The sequence below is a fragment of the Lithobates pipiens genome, unplaced genomic scaffold (assembly GCF_037356315.1).
Source record: "Lithobates pipiens isolate NorthernLeopardFrog02 unplaced genomic scaffold, aLitPip1_a1.2 Scaffold_13, whole genome shotgun sequence".
NCBI classification, from domain to species: Eukaryota; Metazoa; Chordata; class Amphibia; order Anura; family Ranidae; genus Lithobates; species Lithobates pipiens.
The window spans coordinates 352,998,136-353,023,928 of NW_027507718.1; positions in this window are offsets into that span (position 1 = coordinate 352,998,136).

Here is a 25,793-nt window from a genome sequence, read left to right on the forward strand (position 1 = left end):
ATATAGGGGAAGAGGGCGGCCACAAAGAGGGGATTTTCAGCAAAGGCAGCCTTAGACAGGGTGCTTCAACTGTGGGGACCCTGGGAACTGGAAAGCCCAATGCCCTTGGTACGATCAGGAGGACACAAGTTCAGGACCTGCCACTGCCCCTGATTCCTTTCAAATGCTCCCCACCTCAGCACAGCAGCAGCATGGTGTTAAATACCCTTTTTCTTGGGGACAACAGCAGTCACAATGAAGCTGCTCAGAAGGTAGTATACCGGCGTTTCCACTCATCTCTCACTCTTATGATGAACAGCCTATCATTTTGCTACTGTAAATGGACATGAGGTTCCATTTGTGTTCGATTCTGGAGTACGATTAGCAGGGATTTTTATAGAGGAGAGGTCATGGATGCTAAGACTTCAATGGTAATAAATGGGATACTCACCAAGACTTTTAAAACACCTCCACTTTCACTAAGCCCCCCGACAGGCGCTGATTGTGGTTTACAAAATAGTTTTAGGATCATTCCTGATTGTTCCGTCAGTCTCTTAGGAAGAGATTTAATGGGAAAATTGGGCATCATAATGAAAATCACCACACAAGGAGGCTTGCACGTGAAATCTGATAAGATTCCCCTTATTGCATTGCTACCAGAAGAGGAAGATGTTAAATGGAGTGAAGAGGTAGTATGGGCAGTGGACCCTCTGGATGTAGGGTTCATATCCTGTACACTCTATAAAGCAACTTTGAAACCAGGAGCTTTACCTGTGTATCAAAAACAGTACCCCATTGCAAAAGAAAAAGAAGAGGGCATAGAGCCAATTGTAAAAGACTTTCCAGAGAAAGGGATTTTAAAATAAATAATTTCTCTATACAACACTCCTATCAATCTGGTAAAGAAGCTGCATGGCAATTACAGGTTTGTTCAGGACCTTAGGACCATAAACAACTTAGTGGTACCAATTGCTCCAATAGTGCCTGATATGCCATGTTTGCTCACCTCCATACCACCCGATGCTGAATATTTCTCTTTTATTGACTTGTCTCAAACGCCTTTTTTAGCATCCCTATGGACGAGGAGACACAGCCACTCTTTGCATTTAGTTTTAAAAAATGGAACTTGACCTGGTGTAGAATGCTCCAGTGCTATATAGACTCACCTGTTGTCTATTCTATTGTCCTCCAAACAACTCTCAGAGCTTGGACACCCAGGCATCGTTCAGTCCTGCTGCAGTATGCAGATGATCTGCTACTCTGCAGTCTCACAAGGGAGGCCGCCCTGGAGGATGGGAGTGATTTGTTGAAATGTCTTTTTGAAAGTGGTCATAAGGTGTCAAAAAAAGTTGCAATGGTGTCAGAAAACAGTTGAATACCTAGGTTTTGTGCTCACAAAAGGTGAGAGAAGAGTCAGTCACAAAAGAGTTGTTCTGATGGGTCTGCCCCGCCCACTGAAAAGGAAGGACATGCTCACCTTCTTGGGTATGATTGGTTACTGCCGCCAATGGATACCCGACTGCTCTTCACACTGTTGCTTTTTTTTCAAAGGTGGTACCGGTACAGGTTGAGGGCATGTCTGTGTGCCTCCGAGCTTTGGCATCTTGTGCGAAGCTGGTGGAGATGGCCGCAACTTTCACTTTGGGCCATGATACTACCCTGTATACCACTTATACTGTATCTACATTGTTGAGGAATATACATACGCAACACATGCCTGCTCAAAGGTTGAGTGGTTATGAGGTGATACTGTTGTCAAACTCAAAATTGCATATACAATATGCTTCCCCAAATGCAGGCCCTGCTCCAATTTTAAATGCCTTACTAGAACTAAAAGGGGAACAGGATGAAGTGGAGCCACAACATGATTGCACCAACCTCATCCACCAGGACCCATCTCCCAGAACTGATTTGTCCTCTACCGCTCTGCCTAATGTGCAGAATGTGTTAGTGGATGGATCCTGTTTTAGGCCAAATGATCACACGTACCAAGCAGGATATGTCGTTGTGCAACTCCCTGACATCATACTTGAGGCCAAGACTTTCCCATATCAATCAGCACAGGCTGCAGAACTGATTGCACTCACCAGTGCATGTCAAATATTTGAAGGTCAGGATGTAAACATTTACACAGACTCCAAATATGGGCATGGAGTGGTACGCGACTTCGGTGTTATATGAAGTAGGCGGTACTTCATTGCGGCAGATGGAAAAAGCATCCCCCATTCCTCTTTGGTACTTTCATTGTTGAAAGTCATCCAGTTGCCCAGGAATCTGGCCATAATACATTGCAGAGCACACACAGGCCAAAAGACAGAGATAGCCAAGGAAAATGCCTTGGCTGACCATGCTGCTAAACAAGCAGCTATCTCACAAACAGCAGATATCCAAATGGCCATGTTGATACCTGGCCTAAACCCATTTGAATTATCACTTGCAGATTTGCAAGGATATGCAGAAGAAGCTGATCTAAGGGACTGGGATAAAAAAGGGTGTGCAGAAAGATCCAAAGACCGGACTTCTCTGCAAAGAGGGGAGGCCATGTATTCCCATGTATTCCGTTTGGTAGTGCATCATTTTTTATTGCTCAGTATCATGGAGCAGGTCACAGAGGCTAGAAAGCCACTAGTGATGGACGAACGTTTCGCCCGGCGGTCGTTTCGCGGCGAATTTCCGACATTCGCGGTCCGCACGTTCGAACGCCTTTTTCCGTCGTTCGCCGCGGCGGACTTACGTGTTTAATGTATACAAGAACTTTAACCTTTGGTGACACGTTTATCATGTGATACAGGACAGCCAATTGAGACATGACAGCACATGGACACTTGGACATTCCCCCTAACCTATAAATACACCCGATCCGGTGGCCATTTTACATTCTTTCTTCTGTTACGATAGGGACAGGTTCCTGTGTGGAGTAGGGAGAGATAAACCACTAGCTATTTGGTACACAAAAGTTCTTTTCAGGACTGGTATAGGTGTTAGGTGTTGATAGGTTTGCTGTGCTGCTGATTCTTGCAGCAGCCTGAGTGTCTTTTGTTAGTTTAGAGAAAGGGAAAGGACGGTGTATGCTACAGGGACAGCCAGATTAGTCTTTCATCATCATCATCATCATCATCATCATTAGCTGTTACTATCAAGGTCCACAAAAGAGCTGTTCCAGTAACCACTAATCGTTCTCTTTTTTTGCCAATTTGTATAGGGACAGGAAGGAAGCAGTGTTGTCAGGCAGTGAGGGTAATTTTAAAGACTTGCTGTTATTATTAGTTCCACAAAGGTTCTTTTCAGGACTGGTATCAGTGGTACAGTAATAGGCTTGTACATGTATAATATTCTTTCTTCCAAATATAGAAAGGATATTATACTTGACTGCTGCCCTTCTGCTGCAGTCTGCTAAACATTCACAACTCACTTGTTCCACAAAAGTTCTTATAAGGACTGGTAACTTGGTATAGGGTGCTACGGTACATAGGCTTGAGTGCGGTACAGTCTGCTGTTCTGTAAGGACCGCTATCGGTCCACAATAGATAGGGTTGACGTGCACCACTGCTGACCGCTGCCCTATACTGCAGCAGTCCTTCAGCGGTATAGGGACTGACGTACAGTCTGCTAAACACTAATACACAACCTGCTTGGTCCACAAAAGTTCTTATAAGGACTGGTAACTTGGTATAGGGTGCTACGGTACATAGGCTTGAGTGCGGTACAGTCTGCTGTTCTGTAAGGACCGCTATCGGTCCACAATAGATAGGGTTGACGTGCACCACTGCTGACCGCTGCCCTATACTGCAGCAGTCCTTCAGCGGTATAGGGACTGACGTACAGTCTGCTAATCACTAACACACAACCTGCTTGTTCCACAAAAGTTCTTATAAGGACTGGTAACTTGGTATAGGGTGCTACGGTACATAGGCTTGAGTGCGGTACAGTCTGCTGTTCTGTAAGGACCGCTATCGGTCCACAATAGATAGGGTTGACGTGCACCACTGCTGACCGCTGCCCTATACTGCAGCAGTCCTTCAGCGGTATAGGGACTGACGTACAGTCTGCTAAACACTAATACACAACCTGCTTGGTCCACAAAAGTTCTTATAAGGACTGGTAACTTGGTATAGGGTGCTACGGTACATAGGCTTGAGTGCGGTACAGTCTGCTGTTCTGTAAGGACCGCTATCGGTCCACAATAGATAGGGTTGACGTGCACCACTGCTGACCGCTGCCCTATACTGCAGCAGTCCTTCAGCGGTATAGGGACTGACGTACAGTCTGCTAAACACTAATACACAACCTGCTTGGTCCACAAAAGTTCTTATAAGGACTGGTAACTTGGTATAGGGTGCTACGGTACATAGGCTTGAGTGCGGTACAGTCTGCTGTTCTGTAAGGACCGCTATCGGTCCACAATAGATAGGGTTGACGTGCACCACTGCTGACCGCTGCCCTATACTGCAGCAGTCCTTCAGCGGTATAGGGACTGACGTACAGTCTGCTAATCACTAACACACAACCTGCTTGTTCCACAAAAGTTCTTATAAGGACTGGTAACTTGGTATAGGGTGCTACGGTACATAGGCTTGAGTGCGGTACAGTCTGCTGTTCTGTAAGGACCGCTATCGGTCCACAATAGATAGGGTTGACGTGCACCACTGCTGACCGCTGCCCTATACTGCAGCAGTCCTTCAGCGGTATAGGGACTGACGTACAGTCTGCTAAACACTAATACACAACCTGCTTGGTCCACAAAAGTTCTTATAAGGACTGGTAACTTGGTATAGGGTGCTACGGTACATAGGCTTGAGTGCGGTACAGTCTGCTGTTCTGTAAGGACCGCTATCGGTCCACAATAGATAGGGTTGACGTGCACCACTGCTGACCGCTGCCCTATACTGCAGCAGTCCTTCAGCGGTATAGGGACTGACGTACAGTCTGCTAAACACTAATACACAACCTGCTTGGTCCACAAAAGTTCTTATAAGGACTGGTAACTTGGTATAGGGTGCTACGGTACATAGGCTTGAGTGCGGTACAGTCTGCTGTTCTGTAAGGACCGCTATCGGTCCACAATAGATAGGGTTGACGTGCACCACTGCTGACCGCTGCCCTATACTGCAGCAGTCCTTCATCGGTATAGGGACTAAGAGTTTTGTCACAGGGTCATTTAAAAAATGACAGGCAGAGGAAGAGGCAGGCCCTTCCGCAGGGGTGGTAGGGGTAGGGCAGGAGCAACAGGCTTGAGCCAAAGTGGGAAGTTGCAGAAGGTGCGTTCAATTACTTTAAAGGATGCACCAGACTTGGTTGAGTGGCTCGCTCAGCCTTACTCTTCTGCACCCTCCTCATCCTCTCGATCTGCACCCTCTTCTTCACTCTCTGCTATGTGCACCCCCAAAGACACTACCACCAACAACACGACCACCACCACCACATACCTTCCGCTTGAGTCACTGGAATTATTTTCCGATCCATATCAAGAGGACATTTCTGATGCGCAGCCACTCTTGGTATTGGATCAGGAAGAGGAGGTAGCAACAAGCGCTACTCAGCAGTCTGACGCCAGTACCCAGATCAGCCCAAGGAGGAGGTTGGTCCCCGGTGTTGCTGCCTACTCCGAGATCTCTACTTATAGCGGTGGGGAAGGTGACGTTGATGATGACGTGTCTAGTGATGTCACGTGGGTGCCCACAAGAGAGGAAGAGGAGGGGAGTTCAGAGGGAGATATGGACCAGCAGATAGGGAGGAGAAGCAGCAATGACTTACATTGCACAGCAGGGACAAAGCAGACTGCAAATGTATCAGGAGCGAGTCATCGACCATGTACGGTCACATCTGGCGCTCCCAGGACACCGGCACATGGCTCCGCAGTGTGGGCTTTTTTTAACGTGTCCGCTGCTGACAATAGCGTTGCCATCTGCAATCTTTGCAGTCAACGCGTTAGTCGCGGTAAGCCCAATACTCACCTAGGGACGACCGCCTTAAGAAGGCACATGAGCAGCCATCACCGAGCCCAGTGGGAGCAACGGAACACACAAAGCCACACTGCAGGCTCTCACCGTCCAGCCTCGTCTTCTACTTCTCCTTCTCCTCTCTCCTCACAATTGTCCTCCACTCCACCTTCCATCACGCCAAGCTCACATTTTTCTGCAAAAAGGCAGGCTTCCGTGGGCCTAATGTTTGAGCGTAAAAAAATGATGACGCCGGATAACCCTCTTGCCCAACGGTTGGCGGCTGGCTTGTCAGAACTCATAGCCCGCCAACTACTGCCATATAAACTGGTGGACTCGGAGGCCTTTCGCAAATTTGTGGCCATTGGAACACCACAATGGAAGGTCCCAGGAAGGAAGTATTTCTCAGAGAAGGGCATCCCAGAGCTATATGGCCATGTTCAGCGGCAAGTGAATGTATCTCTGGCACACAGTGTCGGTGCCAAGATACATCTGACCACAGACACGTGGTCTAGCAAACACGGGCAGGGAAGGTATATCAGTTTTACTGCCCACTGGGTGAACCTTCTGACGGCCGTCAAGCATGTAACCCGTGGCACCCGTGTAGATTTGGTTTTACCGCCACGGATTGCATGCAGGCCTGACTCTTCTTCTCCTCCTCCTACTCCATCCTCCTCCCTCTCCTCCTCAGCTGCCTCCTCCTTTTCCGCTGCTAGCGTCTCTTCCACTGCACCGCCCAAGCTCCCCAGAACCTATTCCACATGCCAGGTGAGACGTTGCCATGCCGTGCTGCGTCTGTTGTGCCTGGAAGCAAAGAGCCACACTGGCCCGGCACTCCTTTCAGCTTTGCGTTCACAGGCAGATGAGTGGCTAACACCGCTCAATTTGACAGTTGGTAAAGTGGTGTGTGACAACGGTGCCAATCTGCTTAGCGCATTGAAACAGGGCAAAATCACGCACGTGCCGTGCATGGCACACGTCTTAAACTTGGTCGTGCAGCGATTCCTTGTCAAATACCCTGGGGTCCAGGACATCTTGCGGCAGGCAAGGAAAATCTCGGCCCATTTCAGAAGATCTTACACGGCCATGGCTCGCCTTGCTGACATTCAGCGGCGACACCATCTGCCGGTCAGACGTCTTATTTGCGATTGCCCGACGCGATGGAACTCAACCTTCTATATGCTTGATAGGCTGCTCCAGCAGAAACGTGCAGTTAACGTCTACCTGTATGAACTCTGCGAAAGAAACGGTTCTGGGGAGCTGGGTTTTTTTTCACCGCGCCAGTGGCTGCTCATGCGCGACACATGCAGACTTCTGCGGCCATTTGAGGAGATCACCAAACTGGTCAGTCGCAGCCATGGCGCCATCAGTGACATGGTACCTTATGCCTTCTTTCTGGAGCGTGCATTGCGTCGTGTCATTGATCAGGCTGTGGAGGAGCAGGAGCGGGAAGATGAGGAAGTCGCAATGCTGGATGAATTCCCAGGGGGGGCTACTCTATCTGAGACAAGTCAACAACAGGAGTCTGATGAGGAGTCAGAGGAGGATGGTGCCGGGGCGGATGAGCAGGAGCAAGAAGAGCATGCTTTAAACCTTTCTGGGATCCCTGTTGTGCGAGGATGGGGAGAGGAGAATGAAGAGGACGACATTATCCTGGATGATGAGCAGGAGCCAGGCCACCACACCGCTTCCACTTTAGTGCAAATGGGGGCCTTCATGCTCCAGTGTTTTAATAGGGACCCCCGTATAAAAAGCATGAGGGTCAAGGACCAGTACTGGGTGGCAACGTACTTAGACCCCCGGTACAAACACAAAATGGCGGAAATGTTACCGCCGTCGCAGAGGGCTGTCAGAATGCAGCACTTCCAGGCCTTGCTTCGAGAAATGCTGCATTCTGCTTTTGCGTGCGCTGGCAGAGGAGCAATTCCCACTCCCAGAGAAGGATTTGCGGGTACCAATCCAACAGCGCCTGCAAGAAGAGGCCGGTTTGAAGATGTGTTGGTGACTTCGGATATGAGGTCATTCTTTCAGCCGACCCATCGACAGGTGTCATCCGGATCCAGCATCAGGGAACGCCTAGACCGTCAGGTGTCCGACTACATTGGGTTAACGGCCGATGTGGACGCTCTGAGGAGTGATGAACCCCTAGACTACTGGGTGGGCAGGCTTGACCTCTGGCCAGAGCTTGCCCAATTTGCAATCGAACTGTTGGCTTGCCCCTCATCCAGTGTCCTGTCCGAAAGGACGTTCAGCGCAGCAGGGGGGATTGTGACCGATAAGCGTACTCGCCTAGCTCACCACAGTGTTAACTACCTCACATTTCTAAAAATGAATGAGGCATGGATCTCGGAGGAATTCAACACATGTGACCAGTAGACCATGTATATGTCTATAAACTATTTTTTTAATCAAGCACACAGACCTTCTTAATTCATTTGGCTCACTTCCTTGACCCAAAAAAGCACACCGTACTATATGCCCCTACCCTCCTCTTTGAAGAGGTTGAGCGGTGTCATATTTCTACTGGGGCTGCTTATGATATCCCTGTGCTGTGCTGACTTCCTCCTGGGGGTTCTTATTATGAAGGGATCACACTATCCCTGTGCTGTGCTGACTTCCTCCTGGGGGTTCTTATTATGAGGGGATCACACCATCCCTGTGCTGTGCTGACTTCCTCCTGGGGCTGCTTACGGTGCTGCTGTCAGTGCTGTATGTCACGGTGCTGCTGTCAGCGCTGTATGTCACGGTGCTGCTGTCAGCGCTGTATGTCACGGTGCTGCTGTCAGCGCTGTATGTCACGGTGCTGCTGTCAGCGCTGTATGTCACGGTGCTGCTGTCAGCGCTGTATGTCACGGTGCTGCTGTCAGCGCTGTATGTCACGGTGCTGCTGTCAGCGCTGTATGTCACGGTGCTGCTGTCAGCGCTGTATGTCACGGTGCTGCTGTCAGCGCTGTATGTCACGGTGCTGCTGTCAGCGCTGTATGTCACGGTGCTGCTGTCAGCGCTGTATGTCACGGTGCTGCTGTCAGCGCTGTATGTCACGGTGCTGCTGTCAGCGCTGTATGTCACGGTGCTGCTGTCAGTGCTCTGTATTACGGTGCTGCTGTCAGATGCCTCTATCACGGTGCATGTGTCATTCCGGTATGTCACGCTGCTGGTGATCATCTCCTGCACCCTCTTCTTTGCCTACCCTGGTCCCTGACCTTCCCTCTCCTCCATTGCCTTCATTAGCTCCATAGTCCTGAATTGTTAGAACAATTTCCCAAATAAAATAAAAATGCTTGTAGTTATCGATCCCAAATTCACCTCATACATGTATTATGTCATTGTCCAGATGGTGGGACTACGTTTTACCCCCTAATAATTACCACGTGGCCGCAAATTCGACATGAAGGTTTGCAAAGTTCGCCTCCCATTGAAGTCAATGGGGCCCGCGGCGAACGTTCGGTTTCGCGAACGTTTGGGTCCGTTCGCATTTCGCTTTCGCGAAACGTCCCGTCGGAAGTTCGTCCATCACTAAAAGCCACTTATGAAATGCTGGAGAAAGACTTTTACATCTCAGAACTCCCTGGGAGGGTTAAGGATTATGTATCAAGATGCATCACATGTATCAGTAACAATCCAAATAACTCACACAAAGCCAAACATGAACACCTAATATATCCAACAACTCCTTTTACACATTTGCAAGTTGATTTCACACACATGCCCAAGCTAGGCAAAACACATGAATATCTTTTGGTGATTGTGGACATGTTTTCCAGATGGGTGGAACATTTTGTAACCACCAAGGAAGATGCACAAACAGTAGTAAAAATTCTCCCCCAGGAAATCATTCCTCGGTGGGGGTGTCCAATTCAAATCAATTCAGACAGGGGCCCTGCTTTTACGTCAAAAGTATGCCAGGATTTGGTATATTCACTCCAAATAGAATGGAAGTTTCACATTCCATATCACCCCCAGAGTTCAGGGATAGTGGAAAGGACAAACTGGGCAGTGAAAGATAGAATAAGGAAAGCCACAGGAGGAACCTTTGTCCATTGGAAGAAGGTTCTCCCAGCGGTCTTGGCAGAGATGAGAAGTACTCCATCCAAGACTACAGGCTATTCTCCCTTTGAAGTACTAATGGGTCCCCCTTTTCCCACTCCCTGGGCTAGAGCACCTCTTATGATAGATCAGGGGGATTTGGCACAGTCAGAGTATGTGAGGAAACAAATAAAAACATTGGATACAATAGAGAGAAATGTCGCTCGCACCTCTCCTTTTTCTTCACAGGATCCTACCCATCCTTTCAAGGTGGGAGACACGGTGGTGGTCCAGCAGTTGCATAGAAACAAGAAGCGAGAGTATCCTTTTGGACCTCCTACTACGGTGGTTGCAGGACCAGAACAGCTATCCTGGTTGAAAATTGCCAATCCTGGATCCATGGCAGCTGAGTGAAAAAGATTGTCCAGAAACCCAAGAGCGGGAAGGGGATCTCGGATACAGGAGACCCTCAAGCAGAAGTCCAAGCAGACGAAGGAGGATTTCCTGGAGTTCGTGGATAAGCAGGTCTGGCCAGAGAATATAACTTTGCTTATTTAACATCAGACTTCTGGCAAGGCATATTGTCTCCTGATCCTGCCTTTCCTGATGTGAGTGTTCCTGCCTACTTGGATCATCACTAACTGTATTTACCACCTGAGGACTTGGGTGCTATCAAAAGCATTTGTGGGGGGGGGGGGGGCGTGGCTACCGAGCTACTGCATGGACGCGTGAGCAGATAGCTCCGTGCTGGAGACCGGGGAACGACGCTTAACGGAGAGGACTTTAACTCTATCTAACCACTACCTGCGTGGGAACTATCCCTCATTCCCTCGGCATGGCCAAAAAGAGGAAAGGAGTCTCACAGCTCCATAAACTTCAACACTTCTTCCCGCAGAAAGACCGCGGCCTACTCCAAGATGGCGCCGGAGACGCCTCGCCGCCTACCTCCAGCGAATCTGCGACATCCTCTCCGAGCCCGAGGCACAGCACCAGCGTGTCCAGAGACCCTCCGGATGTCTCCTCTCCGCTGTCCCGGAGCCCGGCGAAATCTAAACCCCGTCTGACGGTAGACGTGACCGCCGACAAGGTGAGCGGGGACTAGTGATGGACGAACTTCCGACGGGACGTTTCGCGAACGCGAAATGCGAACGGACCCAAACGTTCGCGAAACAGAACGTTCGCCGCGGGCCCCATTGACTTCAATGGGAGGCGAACTTTGCAAACCTTCATGTCGAATTTGCGGCCACGTGGTAATTATTAGGGGGTAAAACGTAGTCCCACCATCTGGACAATGACATAATACATGTATGAGGTGAATTTGGGATCGATAACTACAAGCATTTTTATTTTATTTGGGAAATTGTTCTAACAATTCAGGACTATGGAGCTAATGAAGGCAATGGAGGAGAGGGAAGGTCAGGGACCAGGGTAGGCAAAGAAGAGGGTGCAGGAGATGATCACCAGCAGCGTGACATACCGGAATGACACATGCACCGTGATAGAGGCATCTGACAGCAGCACCGTAATACAGAGCACTGACAGCAGCACCGTGACATACAGCGCTGACAGCAGCACCGTGACATACAGCGCTGACAGCAGCACCGTGACATACAGCGCTGACAGCAGCACCGTGACATACAGCGCTGACAGCAGCACCGTGACATACAGCGCTGACAGCAGCACCGTGACATACAGCGCTGACAGCAGCACCGTGACATACAGCGCTGACAGCAGCACCGTGACATACAGCGCTGACAGCAGCACCGTGACATACAGCGCTGACAGCAGCACCGTGACATACAGCACTGACAGCAGCACCGTGACATACAGCACTGACAGCAGCACCGTAAGCAGCCCCAGGAGGAAGTCAGCACAGCACAGGGATGGTGTGATCCCCTCATAATAAGAACCCCCAGGAGGAAGTCAGCACAGCACAGGGATAGTGTGATCCCTTCATAATAAGAACCCCCAGGAGGAAGTCAGCACAGCACAGGGATATCATAAGCAGCCCCAGTAGAAATATGACACCGCTCAACCTCTTCAAAGAGGAGGGTAGGGGCATATAGTACGGTGTGCTTTTTTGGGTCAAGGAAGTGAGCCAAATGAATTAAGAAGGTCTGTGTGCTTGATTAAAAAAATAGTTTATAGACATATACATGGTCTACTGGTCACATGTGTTGAATTCCTCCGAGATCCATGCCTCATTCATTTTTAGAAATGTGAGGTAGTTAACACTGTGGTGAGCTAGGCGAGTACGCTTATCGGTCACAATCCCCCCTGCTGCGCTGAACGTCCTTTCGGACAGGACACTGGATGAGGGGCAAGCCAACAGTTCGATTGCAAATTGGGCAAGCTCTGGCCAGAGGTCAAGCCTGCCCACCCAGTAGTCTAGGGGTTCATCACTCCTCAGAGCGTCCACATCGGCCGTTAACCCAATGTAGTCGGACACCTGACGGTCTAGGCGTTCCCTGATGCTGGATCCGGATGACACCTGTCGATGGGTCGGCTGAAAGAATGACCTCATATCCGAAGTCACCAACACATCTTCAAACCGGCCTCTTCTTGCAGGCGCTGTTGGATTGGTACCCGCAAATCCTTCTCTGGGAGTGGGAATTGCTCCTCTGCCAGCGCACGCAAAAGCAGAATGCAGCATTTCTCGAAGCAAGGCCTGGAAGTGCTGCATTCTGACAGCCCTCTGCGACGGCGGTAACATTTCCGCCATTTTGTGTTTGTACCGGGGGTCTAAGTACGTTGCCACCCAGTACTGGTCCTTGACCCTCATGCTTTTTATACGGGGGTCCCTATTAAAACACTGGAGCATGAAGGCCCCCATTTGCACTAAAGTGGAAGCGGTGTGGTGGCCTGGCTCCTGCTCATCATCCAGGATAATGTCGTCCTCTTCATTCTCCTCTCCCCATCCACGCACAACAGGGATCCCAGAAAGGTTTAAAGCATGCTCTTCTTGCTCCTGCTCATCCGCCCCGGCACCATCCTCCTCTGACTCCTCATCAGACTCCTGTTGTTGACTTGTCTCAGATAGAGTAGCCCCCCCTGGGAATTCATCCAGCATTGCGACTTCCTCATCTTCCCGCTCCTGCTCCTCCACAGCCTGATCAATGACACGACGCAATGCACGCTCCAGAAAGAAGGCATAAGGTACCATGTCACTGATGGCGCCATGGCTGCGACTGACCAGTTTGGTGATCTCCTCAAATGGCCGCAGAAGTCTGCATGTGTCGCGCATGAGCAGCCACTGGCGCGGTGAAAAAAAACCCAGCTCCCCAGAACCGTTTCTTTCGCAGAGTTCATACAGGTAGACGTTAACTGCACGTTTCTGCTGGAGCAGCCTATCAAGCATATAGAAGGTTGAGTTCCATCGCGTCGGGCAATCGCAAATAAGACGTCTGACCGGCAGATGGTGTCGCCGCTGAATGTCAGCAAGGCGAGCCATGGCCGTGTAAGATCTTCTGAAATGGGCCGAGATTTTCCTTGCCTGCCGCAAGATGTCCTGGACCCCAGGGTATTTGACAAGGAATCGCTGCACGACCAAGTTTAAGACGTGTGCCATGCACGGCACGTGCGTGATTTTGCCCTGTTTCAATGCGCTAAGCAGATTGGCACCGTTGTCACACACCACTTTACCAACTGTCAAATTGAGCGGTGTTAGCCACTCATCTGCCTGTGAACGCAAAGCTGAAAGGAGTGCCGGGCCAGTGTGGCTCTTTGCTTCCAGGCACAACAGACGCAGCACGGCATGGCAACGTCTCACCTGGCATGTGGAATAGGTTCTGGGGAGCTTGGGCGGTGCAGTGGAAGAGACGCTAGCAGCGGAAAAGGAGGAGGCAGCTGAGGAGGAGAGGGAGGAGGATGGAGTAGGAGGAGGAGAAGAAGAGTCAGGCCTGCATGCAATCCGTGGCGGTAAAACCAAATCTACACGGGTGCCACGGGTTACATGCTTGACGGCCGTCAGAAGGTTCACCCAGTGGGCAGTAAAACTGATATACCTTCCCTGCCCGTGTTTGCTAGACCACGTGTCTGTGGTCAGATGTATCTTGGCACCGACACTGTGTGCCAGAGATACATTCACTTGCCGCTGAACATGGCCATATAGCTCTGGGATGCCCTTCTCTGAGAAATACTTCCTTCCTGGGACCTTCCATTGTGGTGTTCCAATGGCCACAAATTTGCGAAAGGCCTCCGAGTCCACCAGTTTATATGGCAGTAGTTGGCGGGCTATGAGTTCTGACAAGCCAGCCGCCAACCGTTGGGCAAGAGGGTTATCAGGCATCATCATTTTTTTACGCTCAAACATTAGGCCCACGGAAGCCTGCCTTTTTGCAGAAAAATGTGAGCTTGGCGTGATGGAAGGTGGAGTGGAGGACAATTGTGAGGAGAGAGGAGAAGGAGAAGTAGAAGACGAGGCTGGACGGTGAGAGCCTGCAGTGTGGCTTTGTGTGTTCCGTTGCTCCCACTGGGCTCGGTGATGGCTGCTCATGTGCCTTCTTAAGGCGGTCGTCCCTAGGTGAGTATTGGGCTTACCGCGACTAACGCGTTGACTGCAAAGATTGCAGATGGCAACGCTATTGTCAGCAGCGGACACGTTAAAAAAAGCCCACACTGCGGAGCCATGTGCCGGTGTCCTGGGAGCGCCAGATGTGACCGTACATGGTCGATGACTCGCTCCTGATACATTTGCAGTCTGCTTTGTCCCTGCTGTGCAATGTAAGTCATTGCTGCTTCTCCTCCCTATCTGCTGGTCCATATCTCCCTCTGAACTCCCCTCCTCTTCCTCTCTTGTGGGCACCCACGTGACATCACTAGACACGTCATCATCAACGTCACCTTCCCCACCGCTATAAGTAGAGATCTCGGAGTAGGCAGCAACACCGGGGACCAACCTCCTCCTTGGGCTGATCTGGGTACTGGCGTCAGACTGCTGAGTAGCGCTTGTTGCTACCTCCTCTTCCTGATCCAATACCAAGAGTGGCTGCGCATCAGAAATGTCCTCTTGATATGGATCGGAAAATAATTCCAGTGACTCAAGCGGAAGGTATGTGGTGGTGGTGGTGGTGGTCGTGTTGTTGGTGGTAGTGTCTTTGGGGGTGCACATAGCAGAGAGTGAAGAAGAGGGTGCAGATCGAGAGGATGAGGAGGGTGCAGAAGAGTAAGGCTGAGCGAGCCACTCAACCAAGTCTGGTGCATCCTTTAAAGTAATTGAACGCACCTTCTGCAACTTCCCACTTTGGCTCAAGCCTGTTGCTCCTGCCCTACCCCTACCACCCCTGCGGAAGGGCCTGCCTCTTCCTCTGCATGTCATTTTTTAAATGACCCTGTGACAAAACTCTTAGTCCCTATACCGCTGAAGGACTGCTGCAGTATAGGTGAGCGGTCAGCAGTGGTGCACGTCAACCCTATCTATTGTGGACCGATAGCGGTCCTTACAGAACAGCAGACTGTACCGCACTCAAGCCTATGTACCGTAGCACCCTATACCAAGTTACCAGTCCTTATAAGAACTTTTGTGGAACAAGCAGGTTGTGTGTTAGTGATTAGCAGACTGTACGTCAGTCCCTATACCGCTGAAGGACTGCTGCAGTATAGGTGAGCGGTCAGCAGTGGTGCACGTCAACCCTATCTATTGTGGACCGATAGCGGTCCTTACAGAACAGCAGACTGTACCGCACTCAAGCCTATGTACCGTAGCACCCTATACCAAGTTACCAGTCCTTATAAGAACTTTTGTGGACCAAGCAGGTTGTGTATTAGTGTTTAGCAGACTGTACGTCAGTCCCTATACCGCTGAAGGACTGCTGCAGTATAGGGCAGCGGTCAGCAGTGGTGCACGTCAACCCTATCTATTGTGGACCGATAGCGGTCCTTACAGAACAGCAGACTGTACCGCACTCAAGCCTATGTACCGTAGCACCCTATACCAAGTTACCAGTCCTTATAAGAACTTTTGTGGAACAAGCAGGTTGTGTGTTAGTGATTAGCAGACTGTACGTCAGTCCCTATACCGCTGAAGGACTGCTGCAGTATAGGTGAGCGGTCAGCAGTGGTGCACGTCAACCCTATCTATTGTGGACCTATAGCGGTCCTTACAGAACAGCAGACTGTACCGCACTCAAGCCTATGTACCGTAGCACCCTATACCAAGTTACCAGTCCTTATAAGAACTTTTGTGGACCAAGCAGGTTGTGTATTAGTGTTTAGCAGACTGTACGTCAGTCCCTATACCGCTGAAGGACTGCTGCAGTATAGGGCAGCGGTCAGCAGTGGTGCACGTCAACCCTATCTATTGTGGACCGATAGCGGTCCTTACAGAACAGCAGACTGTACCGCACTCAAGCCTATGTACCGTAGCACCCTATACCAAGTTACCAGTCCTTATAAGAACTTTTGTGGAACAAGCAGGTTGTGTGTTAGTGATTAGCAGACTGTACGTCAGTCCCTATACCGCTGAAGGACTGCTGCAGTATAGGGCAGCGGTCAGCAGTGGTGCACGTCAACCCTATCTATTGTGGACCGATAGCGGTCCTTACAGAACAGCAGACTGTACCGCACTCAAGCCTATGTACCGTAGCACCCTATACCAAGTTACCAGTCCTTATAAGAACTTTTGTGGACCAAGCAGGTTGTGTATTAGTGTTTAGCAGACTGTACGTCAGTCCCTATACCGCTGAAGGACTGCTGCAGTATAGGGCAGCGGTCAGCAGTGGTGCACGTCAACCCTATCTATTGTGGACCGATAGCGGTCCTTACAGAACAGCAGACTGTACCGCACTCAAGCCTATGTACCGTAGCACCCTATACCAAGTTACCAGTCCTTATAAGAACTTTTGTGGAACAAGCAGGTTGTGTGTTAGTGATTAGCAGACTGTACGTCAGTCCCTATACCGCTGAAGGACTGCTGCAGTATAGGTGAGCGGTCAGCAGTGGTGCACGTCAACCCTATCTATTGTGGACCTATAGCGGTCCTTACAGAACAGCAGACTGTACCGCACTCAAGCCTATGTACCGTAGCACCCTATACCAAGTTACCAGTCCTTATAAGAACTTTTGTGGACCAAGCAGGTTGTGTATTAGTGTTTAGCAGACTGTACGTCAGTCCCTATACCGCTGAAGGACTGCTGCAGTATAGGGCAGCGGTCAGCAGTGGTGCACGTCAACCCTATCTATTGTGGACCGATAGCGGTCCTTACAGAACAGCAGACTGTACCGCACTCAAGCCTATGTACCGTAGCACCCTATACCAAGTTACCAGTCCTTATAAGAACTTTTGTGGAACAAGCAGGTTGTGTGTTAGTGATTAGCAGACTGTACGTCAGTCCCTATACCGCTGAAGGACTGCTGCAGTATAGGGCAGCGGTCAGCAGTGGTGCACGTCAACCCTATCTATTGTGGACCGATAGCGGTCCTTACAGAACAGCAGACTGTACCGCACTCAAGCCTATGTACCGTAGCACCCTATACCAAGTTACCAGTCCTTATAAGAACTTTTGTGGACCAAGCAGGTTGTGTATTAGTGTTTAGCAGACTGTACGTCAGTCCCTATACCGCTGAAGGACTGCTGCAGTATAGGGCAGCGGTCAGCAGTGGTGCACGTCAACCCTATCTATTGTGGACCGATAGCGGTCCTTACAGAACAGCAGACTGTACCGCACTCAAGCCTATGTACCGTAGCACCCTATACCAAGTTACCAGTCCTTATAAGAACTTTTGTGGAACAAGCAGGTTGTGTGTTAGTGATTAGCAGACTGTACGTCAGTCCCTATACCGCTGAAGGACTGCTGCAGTATAGGTGAGCGGTCAGCAGTGGTGCACGTCAACCCTATCTATTGTGGACCTATAGCGGTCCTTACAGAACAGCAGACTGTACCGCACTCAAGCCTATGTACCGTAGCACCCTATACCAAGTTACCAGTCCTTATAAGAACTTTTGTGGACCAAGCAGGTTGTGTATTAGTGTTTAGCAGACTGTACGTCAGTCCCTATACCGCTGAAGGACTGCTGCAGTATAGGGCAGCGGTCAGCAGTGGTGCACGTCAACCCTATCTATTGTGGACCGATAGCGGTCCTTACAGAACAGCAGACTGTACCGCACTCAAGCCTATGTACCGTAGCACCCTATACCAAGTTACCAGTCCTTATAAGAACTTTTGTGGAACAAGCAGGTTGTGTGTTAGTGATTAGCAGACTGTACGTCAGTCCCTATACCGCTGAAGGACTGCTGCAGTATAGGGCAGCGGTCAGCAGTGGTGCACGTCAACCCTATCTATTGTGGACCGATAGCGGTCCTTACAGAACAGCAGACTGTACCGCACTCAAGCCTATGTACCGTAGCACCCTATACCAAGTTACCAGTCCTTATAAGAACTTTTGTGGAACAAGCAGGTTGTGTGTTAGTGATTAGCAGACTGTACGTCAGTCCCTATACCGCTGAAGGACTGCTGCAGTATAGGTGAGCGGTCAGCAGTGGTGCACGTCAACCCTATCTATTGTGGACCGATAGCGGTCCTTACAGAACAGCAGACTGTACCGCACTCAAGCCTATGTACCGTAGCACCCTATACCAAGTTACCAGTCCTTATAAGAACTTTTGTGGACCAAGCAGGTTGTGTATTAGTGTTTAGCAGACTGTACGTCAGTCCCTATACCGCTGAAGGACTGCTGCAGTATAGGGCAGCGGTCAGCAGTGGTGCACGTCAACCCTATCTATTGTGGACCGATAGCGGTCCTTACAGAACAGCAGACTGTACCGCACTCAAGCCTATGTACCGTAGCACCCTATACCAAGTTACCAGTCCTTATAAGAACTTTTGTGGACCAAGCAGGTTGTGTATTAGTGTTTAGCAGACTGTACGTCAGTCCCTATACCGCTGAAGGACTGCTGCAGTATAGGGCAGCGGTCAGCAGTGGTGCACGTCAACCCTATCTATTGTGGACCGATAGCGGTCCTTACAGAACAGCAGACTGTACCGCACTCAAGCCTATGTACCGTAGCACCCTATACCAAGTTACCAGTCCTTATAAGAACTTTTGTGGAACAAGCAGGTTGTGTGTTAGTGATTAGCAGACTGTACGTCAGTCCCTATACCGCTGAAGGACTGCTGCAGTATAGGGCAGCGGTCAGCAGTGGTGCACGTCAACCCTATCTATTGTGGACCGATAGCGGTCCTTACAGAACAGCAGACTGTACCGCACTCAAGCCTATGTACCGTAGCACCCTATACCAAGTTACCAGTCCTTATAAGAACTTTTGTGGAACAAGTGAGTTGTGAATGTTTAGCAGACTGCAGCAGAAGGGCAGCAGTCAAGTATAATATCCTTTCTATATTTGGAAGAAAGAATATTATACATGTACAAGCCTATTACTGTACCACTGATACCAGTCCTGAAAAGAACCTTTGTGGAACTAATAATAACAGCAAGTCTTTAAAATTACCCTCACTGCCTGACAACACTGCTTCCTTCCTGTCCCTATACAAATTGGCAAAAAAAGAGAACGATTAGTGGTTACTGGAACAGCTCTTTTGTGGACCTTGATAGTAACAGCTAATGATGATGATGATGATGATGATGATGAAAGACTAATCTGGCTGTCCCTGTAGCATACACCGTCCTTTCCCTTTCTCTAAACTAACAAAAGACACTCAGGCTGCTGCAAGAATCAGCAGCACAGCAAACCTATCAACACCTAACACCTATACCAGTCCTGAAAAGAACTTTTGTGTACCAAATAGCTAGTGGTTTATCTCTCCCTACTCCACACAGGAACCTGTCCCTATCGTAACAGAAGAAAGAATGTAAAATGGCCACCGGATCGGGTGTATTTATAGGTTAGGGGGAATGTACAAGTGTCCATGTGCTGTCATGTCTCAATTGGCTGTCCTGTATCACATGATAAACGTGTCACCAAAGGTTAAAGTTCTTGTATACATTAAACACGTAAGTCCGCCGCGGCGAACGACGGAAAAAGGCGTTCGAACGTGCGGACCGCGAATGTCGGAAATTCGCCGCGAAACGACCGCCGGGCGAACCGTTCGGCCATCACTAGCGGGGACCACGAGGGCTTGGATGATACTAGGGAACTAGCAGAAACGCTCCATTCGTTCCCCACCACCAACCAGCCGGTGTCTGACACCACGTTGAAAGACATGCTAGTGTCCCTTCGCAGCTCCCTCCACGCGGACCTAATGGACTGCATGCGGAGTTTTAAGGCAGACATGGGGGAGCTGGGAGACAGAGTATCTCATGTGGAGGAAAAAATGGGCGATTATGCCACCTCTTATAACTCATTAGTTGATGCCCACAATGAGCAGGCTGACGAGGTGTCCTGGCTTAGGTCAAAGGTCGCTGACCTTGAGGATAGATCCCGCCGCAACAACCTCAAAATCAGGGGGATCCCCGAAGTGATCACCCCGGGCCAACTATTGCAATATGCTCAAACTATGATGAGATCCTTTCTGCCGGACGTTACTGACTCTGATTTAGTGATTGACAGGATCCATCGAATCCCCAAACCGTCCCATTTACCAGACAACATCCCCAGGGATGTTCTTATGCGGGTACATTTTTACCACATTAAGGAAAATTTCATGTCTGCTCATCGCAAAAATAAACAACCACCTGAATGCTATGCACATATTCAGCTTTTTGCGGATTTGTCCCAGTACACCATGCAGAAACGTAAAGCCCTGTTATCCATTACTAAAGCTCTGCGTAACCACGCCATCTTATACCGCTGGGGATACCCGGCTAAGTTACATATCACTAAAGATGAGCAGGTGTCTGTGGTCAATTCCCTGGAGGAAGGACTGAAGCTGCTTAGAGCATGGGACATCCTTCCAGCTCAATCAGAACCTCACACTTCTCCACCAGCTTCAATGGATGTCGGCGACACCTGGCAGGTTGTATCCAGGAAACACAAAAATGCCTCCTCCAGGAGACGCACTTGATCTCTCCGTCACACACTACCATCCTATTCGACAATACCCGGCTCCCCTAGCACGTATGCCACTGAGTGTTTTCTACACCCCATGACATTTAGTGCAGAAATTCTGCCACGGGCTCCTGGAAAGGGCCCTTTTCTTAGTCCGGAGCAGGATAAAGCTCCGAGTTTATTTTTTTTTACTGCTTCTCTTTCTCTACGTGCAACCATGTTGGTTTTGCTTTCCCTTGTTTGCTGTTTTTTTTCTTTTTTTCTCTCTCCCTTCTGTTCTATTCCCCCCTCACTTCTTCACAGGATGGACTCGTTCAATTTCTCGGATTCCCAGTCTTACTGCTGAAGATCGTTTCCACAACAGGATACTCGAGGACCTTTATCCAACCAGGACCGCTTGGGTATGCTTACTACACTCTCTTCCCTATAAAGGTTGCCAATGGTAAAGTTTGTTTCTTTTAATACACATGGGCTTAACCACCCGGCTAAAAGAGCTGCCCTCTGGAAGGAGGCCGGCAAGCTGAAGGCCGATGTCCTTTGCATACAAGAGTCACATCTCACACTACAGGACCAACATAGACTCCATCATAAAAAATTCCCACATATTTTCCAAGCCTCGGTGTCACGTAAACATAAAGGAGTTGCTATTCTCATCAGTGCTTCTGTAACCTTCACTCTCAAGTCTTTTACTACTGACCCGGGAGGTCGCTATGTCATTGTTATTGGAGAAATCAACAACAAACTCTATACGGTAGTTAGCCTCTACGCTCCAAACTCTCATCAGATTTTTGAAAAGGCTACTGAAAAAAATTAATGAAGTTAAACAGGGTGCTTTACTTATTGGTGGCGATTTCAACATCACTATGGACTACAATATTGACACTACATCTAAGTCTAAGAGGCTTTTACCCACACTCCAATCCACTTTGCACTCCGCAGAACTGTATGACATCTGGAGATGTAGACATCCTGGTGAAAAGGATTTTTCATTTCACTCAGCTAGGCATAATACTTATTCCCGTATAGATATGATTGTTGGGGATAGAGGTTTATTGCGGGCAACATCCTCCTCCGCTATCCATGACATAACTTGGTCAGATCATGCGCCGGTATCGGTGGTGGTGGCGGAGAGGGATGTCCCTTCGGGAGATTTTGTATGGAGGGCTGACTCAAGTCTGCTTCGGATACCCGGATATGTGACCTCCTTAACAAAAACACTACAAGAATTTTTTGACATCAACAAAAACTCTGTCTCCGACCCTATGACCCTATGGTGCGCCCACAAGGCGTATATGAGGGGTATTTTGCTACAACTCAGCTCCAGGCTTAAGAAACAGAGATCGAGCAAATTAGATTCTCTGCTTCAAGAAATTAAAACCATTGAGGCTCAAAATAAGGTCACTCCTGGGGCTCTCTTGGCAGACAAGTTGACAGCCCTCCGTTACGAGCTGAGGGGTTTACTTTTGGACTCTCATGATAAATATATCAAGGCTTTGCAAATCAACCACTATGCTCATGGTAATAGGGCTGGGAAACTTCTCGCTAACAAATTAAGAGACCACAAAACCCGTAACAGAATCCCCTTTATTAGGCGAGCTTCTGATGGTGCTAAAATCTCAGATCCTAGGGGTATAGCGGACGCTTTTGCCGAATACTACTCCTCTCTCTATAACATAGACAAAGACCCTGACACAGTCCAACCCTTAGAAGATGATATCCAGACTTTCTTGCAGTCCCTTAATCTCCCAACCTTGTCTCACTCGCAGTTAACTTCCCTCAATGCCCCTATATCTGTGAAAGAAATACAAAAAGCCATACATACCTTACCCCTAGGCAAGTCTCCCGGTCCTGACGGCCTCCCAAATGATTATTATAAAGTATTTAAAACGGTGTTATCCCCGACATTACAAGACGTCTTTTCTAAAGCAATTTTAAACGCCTCTTTCCCCCCAGAAATGCTTAGAGCTTATGTAGTTACTATTCCCAAGCCTGGTAAAACTCCTGATGCCCCGTCAAATTTCCGCCCTATATCTCTCCTAAATACTGATGTCAAACTGTATGCAAAAATACTAGCCTTAAGACTTTTAGACACCCTGCCTTCCCTGATCAACCCTGACCAGTCCGGATTCACGACTGGGAGACAACCCTCGGATGCGACCCGAAGGGTTGTCGACCTGCTCCAACACGCGAAGTCCTGTCGGACGCCTTCTCTGCTCCTTTCTTTGGATGCGGAGAAGGAGTTCGACAGGATACACTGGGGGTATATGGTTCAGGTTCTTAAAAAGTTTGGGTTCACTGGGCCCATACTATCTGCTATTCTTGCCCTCTACTCATCTCCATCTGCGCAGGTATACACGTCAAGTACATTATCTCAGATTTTTAAAATTACGAATGGCACGAGGCAGGGGTGCCCCCTCTCTCCTTCCATCTTTAATTTACTTATTGAACCCCTTGCGGAAAAAATCAGAACACACCCGGACATAATTGGCTTCACTTTCCAAAACACCTCCCATAAGATCAACCTGTTTGCAGACGATGTCATCTTATTTTTAAATGCCCCCGCGAAATCCTTACCCGCTGCTCACTCTATTCTACAAAATTTTAGCCAAATTTCATATTATAAAATAAACTTTTCCAAATCCTTAATTTTACCAATCAATGTCCCTACCAATCTTAGCAATACCTTACAGGCCTTGTTTTCCTACACCTGGAGTGAAGTGGGCATAACTTATTTGGGTCTCCGGATAGTTGCTGACCCAACTGAGCTAGCTGACATTAATTACCGCCAGCTCTCCGACCATTTGATTACAGAGACTGCCCGATTATCCAAAGTAGAACTCTCTTGGTCGGGGAGACTGGCTTCATTCAAAATGCTCCTCCTACCACAGATCCTATATGTTTTTCGTACACTACCTGTACCTCTCTCCCCTGCATATTTCAAAAGACTAGATGCCATAATTACTAAATATGTCTGGCAATCCAAAAGACCCAGATGCTCAAAAACTTACTTACTGAAACATAGGAATGCTGGTGGGGTAGGATATCCCATACTCATAGATTACTATAGGGCTTCGCTTCTTGTCCAACTTCGACACTGGTTTCGAAATACGAAGTCCTCGCCTTGGGGATCTATCGAGCAAGCGATATGCCCTACTAGTACGCTGTCAGCTATGCTTTTAATAGACAGGTGGAAACCGTTTCCACTCAAGCAGCTCCCTCTGACCATACAGGCCTCTTTGCTGGCTTGGCGGGCTCTCTGTGCAGCCCCGTCACCTGGCGAAAACTTAATTAATATCCCCGTCCCCATAGATACACTAACAGACATTATTCCCAACATTCCCACTAAAAGATGGCGGGATAAGGGAATTGAGACGATTGCTGACCTTTTCCATGATAACTCTTTAAAATCCTTTGATGTTCTTGTCCAACAATATGGGTTCCAAGTCCAGGATAACTATCCTTATAGTCAAATCTCCCACTTTTTTAAGTCACTTCCATCCCACAAGTTATATCTCCACGAATCAGCGTGGAATTACCTCACATCCACACAAACTCAAAAGAAGGGAATATCTATATTTTACCTGCTCTTTCAACAAAAAACAGTATTTGTTAAAACCACATCTCATATAAAATGGGAAAGGGACTTGGCAACCACTTATACCATTCAACAGTGGCAGGTAGCATTTAGAACCTGTATAAGGCCACTAGATGTATCAACCACTGGGAACTCCACCAGAAGATTACCCTGAGATGGTATCTGACACCTTATCGCTTGAGCAAGTTTTCCTGCGATCACTCACAACATTGTTGGAGAGGTTGTGGCGAGATAGGTAATCTTAAGCACATCCTATGGTCTTGCAAAAACCTGAGCAGTTACTGGAACTCAGTGTTTCGTCTGATCTCCTCAACCACTGGAATGCTCACCCCCCCTAATATGAGTCTTGCTCTTCTAAACTTAGGTATAGAGCTTTTCCCTCCCGATCTTCGCACCGTGGTTATCCATATACTCCTTGCTGCTAAATCACTTATAACCAAACAATGGAAAAGTGCCGTAGCGCCAAATATATCTGATTTATACCGTATCCTCCAAACTACGTGTAAATATGAAATCCTCCTCGCCCGGAAGCGGGGATCGGAGGGAAGGGCCATTCGGCTCTGGAAGGTTTGGCTAGATCAGTTTCCTGCCTAAGTTCCATCTATCACTAACTTGGAGATTATATTATTATAATTTAATAACTATCCCCTTTGATGAAATGTCTATTTCGACAATGGGCCCCCCGATACCTTTTTGATACTTACCCACACAACTCTCTTCCACTCTTCTCCATCCTCTTTTGCTTAACCTTCTTCTCCTCTTTCTGCTTCCCCTTTTTCTGCCCTCCCTCTTTCCTTCACTACATATGTACGGAATCTCTACGGTCCTGAGTATATTTTGTTGTAATCTATCAACATTAGATAATGTTCTATACTATCTTAATGCTATTGTTAACAACATTGATGTGGAGTTACTTGTCTAATACTGCAACCGATTGTTACATGCTATATGTTTCTCCTTTTATTCTCTGATGTATGTATTACTTTTGTTCTGTTAACCAAAAATCTTTTCAATAAAAATATTGTGAAAAAAAAAAAGCATTTGTGGAAACACACACGCGCACGCACGCACGCACGCTTATGCAGGATTTCAGAAGTGATAGATATGTAGTAAGCTGCATCCCAGTACTGTCAGAATACCCTTAATGGCTATACCTTTGAATATTACCCCACCTTTTTGAAGGAAATCTGCCCTTGACCTTTTGAATGTTAGTAGGATATTAAATGACACTGGGGCTGATTTACAAATGGTTTGCGACATGAGTTGCAGCTCACGCCGATGCACAACAGCCGTTTTCGTATTCACAAAGAAT